The sequence below is a fragment of the Mangifera indica genome, chromosome 11 (genome assembly GCF_011075055.1).
Source record: "Mangifera indica cultivar Alphonso chromosome 11, CATAS_Mindica_2.1, whole genome shotgun sequence".
NCBI lineage: Eukaryota > Viridiplantae > Streptophyta > Magnoliopsida > Sapindales > Anacardiaceae > Mangifera > Mangifera indica.
This window is the reverse complement of record NC_058147.1, coordinates 9,041,737-9,048,489: the sequence shown is the minus strand read 5'-3', so window position 1 is coordinate 9,048,489 and position 6,753 is coordinate 9,041,737. Positions and strand designations below refer to the sequence as shown.

Genomic DNA, 6,753 nt, shown 5'->3' with positions numbered 1-6,753 from the left:
TAATTGATTTTCTAATCCTTGTAGGATTGATATCTATTAACTACTTGTTGATTCATGCACTTGCGAGTGAAATGCAACTAAAAACTTCCCCAAATTTAGCACGCCTATGTCAGGATGAGATAACACGGTATGTAAGTTTTACACACCAATAGTAACCCTTAAAATATGTAACAACATGAATCAAAGACGATTTCGTACAACAACACAAAATCAATGACATTCTAGCAAATTTTATAACTTCCAACAATATCAATAATTTCAAGCAAAATTTGACAATCCAAAACTTAATAATTTTAACACATCATTACGTTGCCATAATTGTCAATGTTCATGCATCAACACAAATGCAAATAAAAAAATACAAATGTTAATGATTGAATCAAATTTATACAATCAACATATAAAATCAATCAAAAATAGGTATAATTTTTCATGGCAATACCCTAAATGTTGGTTTTGATATCATTGTTGGGATTTCTTAGGTCACCAAAGTTTAGCGACACAGTAAAATATAAAACCAAAAAAAAAAAAAGCAAACAAGCAAAAAAAACTCCCATGTGTATTACACGTCCTAGATTATATTGTCATGAAACATACAAATAACACTCATAGGGTCTTTGAGAGTTTTATACCTACATTTAAAGGCTTTTTCAATCTTTATGTGTCTATGTGAAAGTTATCCAACCCACTACAAGACAACACTTTGATATCCATATGAAGTACAGATAAAGAGAAGGCTACAATTGAACATGTGATGTTGCTAGATCTCTATGAATGGGTTGTGTTCATATGAACATGCGTTCATATGTGTAAAGAGGCAAAAATTTTAAAATTGCAAAATCATTCAATGTTTATAGAACACGATGAATGGGCATTCATGGCTCATGAATGGTCATTCTTCTTAATCTTTATCTTATACTATTCGTGATTAATTTAGATTTTGGGCACAAACTTAGATGAAATGTGGATAAAGTTTTATCCTAATCCATGTCACCATGAACAGTAAGTCAAGACCCATGAATGGTCATTCGTGGTTAAAGAAAAAGTCAAATTGGGCTAATTCAATCATATTGGACAAACCTAGTCCAATCGTAGTCTAATCTCCATTCGAATACCTTAGAATTATCAACAAATAATCCAATATCTCTAGGGTCCAAATCGACTCCTATATGCATGTGAATCATAAGTTGTCTATTGACTGACATTATGTGAATTCAAAAGTGTACATATAGTTTTATTGATAATTATTTATACATGACAATTTCACCACGTAGCACAATTCTAATTTATACTTAATAATATTCCAATAATCTATATTTATGATAAAACACCCCTTTCTTGATATAAAAATAATTTACCTAGCTTGAGGAATGTAAAACATAAACAAGAAAATTTAGTAATCAAAAGGATAATAAACCAACACAAACATGAACATTCCAAATTGATCTATAATACAAAACTATTATATTTACAAATTTTATGTAGCTTTTATGTTTTAAGGTCTTTATTATGATTTAATATCATATTTGGACTCCTTTATTAGTGACTTTTGAATTATTAATAATTTGAAATATTAATTTTGTTTACCTTTCATTATGATTTTTACCCTTTCAATATAATTGTAAATTCTTGAAGAAATATTGACAAACAATACAATTAGTTATAATTTAATTTGACAAAGAAACTTTAGAAAGCATCTTTATTTTATAATATATTTAAAAAAATTATGCAAGCTTTATTCATTTTGTGCATTTTATAATTAAATAAAAGATTAGTAAAATTTATAAGCTTCTAGCTTAGGGTAAACAAAAATTTCTCATCGATTTTTTTTTTGGTCTCAATGACACTTTCATTCTCTTAAACTTTATAAATAATACTTTCCCACATTTTGTCCAATTTTATAAATGAGTCTTATTAATTTTTAGGATAGACATAATAAAAAGACAAAAATACCTATTATTACTTTCAATGTTTGCGCTAAATGACAATTTGCCCTCGTAAATTTATCGAATATAGTCTCGCCCATACTTCACGTTAATCTTAAGACCGATAATTTTTAAAAAATAAAATATAAAACCTAAAACATTCGTCAATGTGAATGTCACTGATGATAATTAAAATGCATCAAGATAGTGTGATTCTAACTTAATCACACTAATCTAGTGTGATTTCACTTGAATTGCACCAAGATGATGTGCTTACAATCAAAATTGCATCATGTTGGTGTAATTCCACTTATATTGCACCACTTAGATATGATTCAGCTACGGTTAATGTTTTAATTTTTTTTAATTGAAGATATGTGTCTAAGTCATTTGTTTGTATTTTAGAGGTTTAAATGATATATTACTATAATATTATACGTTTTACAAATGGATGAGAATACTCTTTTATTAATAAAAATAATAAAAAAATTATGCGTACAAATAAATTGTATAAACTAATATGTATAAATTAATGTAACAATATAAGAAAAATTAGTGATGAACAAGTTATTAAACCAACACAAACACAAACATTTCCAAATTAATCTACAATTCTTAATAAATGTTTTTACAAATTTTATGTAGCTTTCATGTATTAAGGACTTTATAATTTGATATCATATTTGGACTCCTTTAATATTGACTTTTGAATATTTATAATTTGATATATTCATGTAGATCTTGATGTACATATTTATCTTTCATTATAATATTCACCCTATAATTAATATGATTTTAAATTTTTTTAAGTAAGAAATATTGACATACAAAACAATTAGTTATAATTTAATTTGACAAAAAAACTTTATAAAGCATCTTTATTTCATGAAATATATATATAAAAAATTATACAAACTTTATTCATTTGTGCATTATATAATTAAACAAAAAAAAAAAGTATAATTTATGAAGTTTACTTATAACTTAGGGAGAGCAACAATTTCTCATCCTTTGTTTCTTGTATCAATGACACTTTTATTCCCTTAAACTTTATATATAACACTTTCCCATTTCCCATTTGGTTTTGTTAGTGAGTTTCATTAATTGTTAAGATAGACATACTGAAAAGATAAAACTAATCTTCATTACTTTCAGTGTTTACTAAAATATATTAAATAACACTCTGCCCTTGAAACTTTATTAAGTATATTTTCAAGCTTACTTTATATTAATTTTAAGACAAATAATTGTAAAAATAAATTTAAAATAGTCATCGATGGTGACATCATTGATGACAACTAGAATTGCACTAAGATGGTGCGATTCTAGCTAAATTGCACCAACTTGATGTGATTTTGATTAATATTGTACCATTCTAATGAGATGGCCATTTTGATGTGATTAGGGTTAAAATTGCACCATGTCAATGTGATTCCACTCAAATTGCACTATCTAGATGCAATTCAATGAGAACCTTAGTCGGAGTTTGGGTTAGGGTTTTAACTTTTATTTCAATTGAAGATATGACTTTTAAGTAATTTGTATGTATTTTAGGAGGATAAGTAATAGTAATTCTATAAAGTTTATATGTTTTACAAACTAATGAAAATATATTTTTATTGTTAAAACTAACATTTGAATTTTGATAAAGTGTGATAAAGCGTTGTTTTAAAGTTTAAGGGTGGAAAAGTGCCATTGGAATGAAAAAACATATAAGAAATATTTATTCTCCTTATACCTATTTTTCAAAATTTATTTAAAAATGTAATTGATATATTTGATTAATATAATTTTATCAAAATTTTGAAAACATTACACATACATTTTATATATATATAAATTTCAAAGTTTAGAGAAAAATTTTGAAGTTTAGGATAGTCGAGTGACAAAATATCATTTTAATTACTAATGTGTCAATATACATACTTGACATATGTTGCATTAGATTATTACAAACTTTAACATGTCAGTATTGTTACTATTTCTTAATAGAGTTGTTCAACATGATGTAAGTCTTACAATATTATTTGTACCTTTGAATAGGATATTATTAGAACTATAAATATTTCTAGTCAATGTAGCAAGGATAATAGTACTGTTCTTGGGACGGACGGTTTTCATAATTACAAAAACCATAATTTTGAGAAGGAATGATTATTTTTATCTTTGGAACAAATATTCCATCGTATCTTTGACAACAAAACTAGTTAGTTTCGTCGAATTTCTCACAACCAAAACATAAACAATGAATCCTTAGTCTAAAACACAATACTAACATGATACAACATACCTTCCACCATTCTATTTCATTTTTTATCACAACAATATATCATTCCTAACCATCTAAATCAAACATCATCTCAATTCATGCATTCATATGTATGCCTATTAAATCAACTAGTTATAATGATTCTAGAACCATCAAAACAATTAGATCATGATCATACTTCGTAAGCATCAAGCATGAAAAATTTAAAAAATCACACATCATGCTCAATTTATAACCATCAAATTAACTCCTACTTGGTTTTCAAGCCTGCAAAGTTTGAAGAAGACCACTTTTCCAACCATTACTCCCCCCAATACAATCTTCGGCGACTAAAGACTAAAAAATTATGATAAGAAATGGTACTAAGAAATTTTGCATATTCAATAATAAAGTTTATTGTCCGAGATGTGGTTCCTTACATAGAATTTTGATTAGATAATTACCAGAACAAATGTTTGCCTAATTAGAAGGGTTGATCACTACTTAAATCACTTATGATGTGGTGCATAATCTGATTCATCCACTTAGTATGAATTGAACAAGTGTTTCTTTCTCTAGAATAACCGTTCAACCCCTTATTTCTTAAATTCATTAAACTTAAACACAATTCCACTTAACCCACATTTAAATAAACCCAACTTAAGGTATGATGACATAAAAAACCTTGATATGTACTAGTTGGAATTGCAACTGGGTCTAGGCAGTTCAGAAATATGTTATCCTCTTATAATTAATATTAAAACTTCTTGATTAAAAAATTATTAATAAGTTATTCTTTGGCCATTAACTTTGTTTTTTAAATTAATAAGTTTGTTTATTTTTATTAATTTTCTTTTAACATTGAGATTATTATTGTCCTAATTTAGAAGTTTTGATATAAAAGGCAGCTATTCTCTTCATTATATCCTTACCTTACTTCATAGTATAGTAATTAAACCATGTGTGCACATAATGACAAGGTCTAGAAACAAAGTTGCCTTGTATAACTTGTTGCACCTAACAACTTCTGAGATTTACTTACTAAAAAAAATCTGAGATTTGATTGTATCTGACGACATCCGTTACTTGATCCAATGGCTAATAGAGGTCTTGATGATAGGATTTGAGCCATAAATTCAATGTTTTTATCATCGTGCAGTGCAATCTGCTCTGTCATTTTTATTTAGAAGTTAAAATTCTGAAGGGCTTGAAGTTGAAAATGAAGCTCAAGTTTGCTCATTCCCTTATGTTTATGCTTGTCCTGTCGTCCTTTTTAGGTCATCTCTCACTCCCTATCTTGCTTGCATGTAGTCTGATTCGAAATTTTAGGTATGAAAATTACACTTTCATCAATTATTTTTTTGACTTTGGCCTCCCTTGCTTATGAAAACTTTCATTTTATCCTATTTAACCTAAATAAACTGTTAACTTTATTCTCCCTTTTTATTAAATACTACATTTTCCACCCCCAAATATAATTTTGGTTCCACCAAATGGGGTTATACTTGTACTACAATACAAAATGTATGATTTTATTATTATGGTTTTGTCTTTATTTTATCTTATTAAACAATATTTAATTGGGGAAGTCGATTTTTCTCATTGTCGGCAATGCCCTAATTATTTCCCAATGTTTATTTATTTATTAGAATCATCAGACGTGATGATTTTTTTGTGTTTGTTATTAAGCTTCATTTTGGGAGATTTTCTGACTTGTGAGTGCATTTTAGACATTGGGTTGAGCTATCAAGGCCGAAAGTTGATGGATGAGCTTCAACTTCCAAGTGGAATATGTAAAGATGTATTTAATATAGATTTCGGCAAAGTTAATGTTTGCACTCCGAACTATTGCGCTGGAGTTTGTGCATCAAAGAAATACAAAAGACTCCTTTCAGCAAGATGTTCAGGTTATCTGGATTGTGAGTGCACTCACACCTGCTAATTTAAATGTAAGATTGTATTTCAATGAATAATATATTATGATAAATAAAAGTGGCTTAAGAATTTGGAGATATGAAATACTTGTCCAGCCTTTTAACTATCTTCTAACATGAGATATATTTTCATATGTTAAAGATCAAAATCTAATCTAATAATTAATTTAATTACTTCATGTAAAGGCTTGCTTGAATGCCAATGATACAAAATCAACCGTCCTTAATGATAAGTCAATATAATTCCTTCCTCAATTCTATTCTCTGTTTATTATTTTTTATCTTTATAAAAAAATATATTTAAAATCATTTACTTTTTTAATAAAACATTCATATAAATAAATCTTAATAATTTATTTGTATAAACTAAGGGAACAATTTGTGATTGAGGATGTAATTGTTTACCAGTTCTTTCACTTGAAAATTATCTAATCAGATGTTACCACATCAGATCATATAAATAAATTTATACAATTTATTTGTACATATAGTCTTACTAGTAAACATTTAATTTTTTAAGTGCGACATTAATGACAAAATATTTTATAATTAAATTATTTATTTAAAATATAATAAATAAATAAAATTTTAGAAGAATGAACTTCCTCTCACAATGTTGAGATCTATCCAATAGTTATGAGATTAA

General features: G+C 26.8%; 1 long non-coding RNA gene across 1 annotated transcript; it reads left to right on the top strand.

Moving 5' to 3' along the window:
- Positions 1 to 5,310: 5,310 nt before the first annotated feature.
- Positions 5,311 to 6,192, top strand: LOC123228605. Its single transcript, XR_006504738.1, has 2 exons — positions 5,311 to 5,450; positions 5,904 to 6,192. It is a non-coding gene; the product is annotated as an uncharacterized LOC123228605 (long non-coding RNA).
- Positions 6,193 to 6,753: the final 561 nt, after the last annotated feature.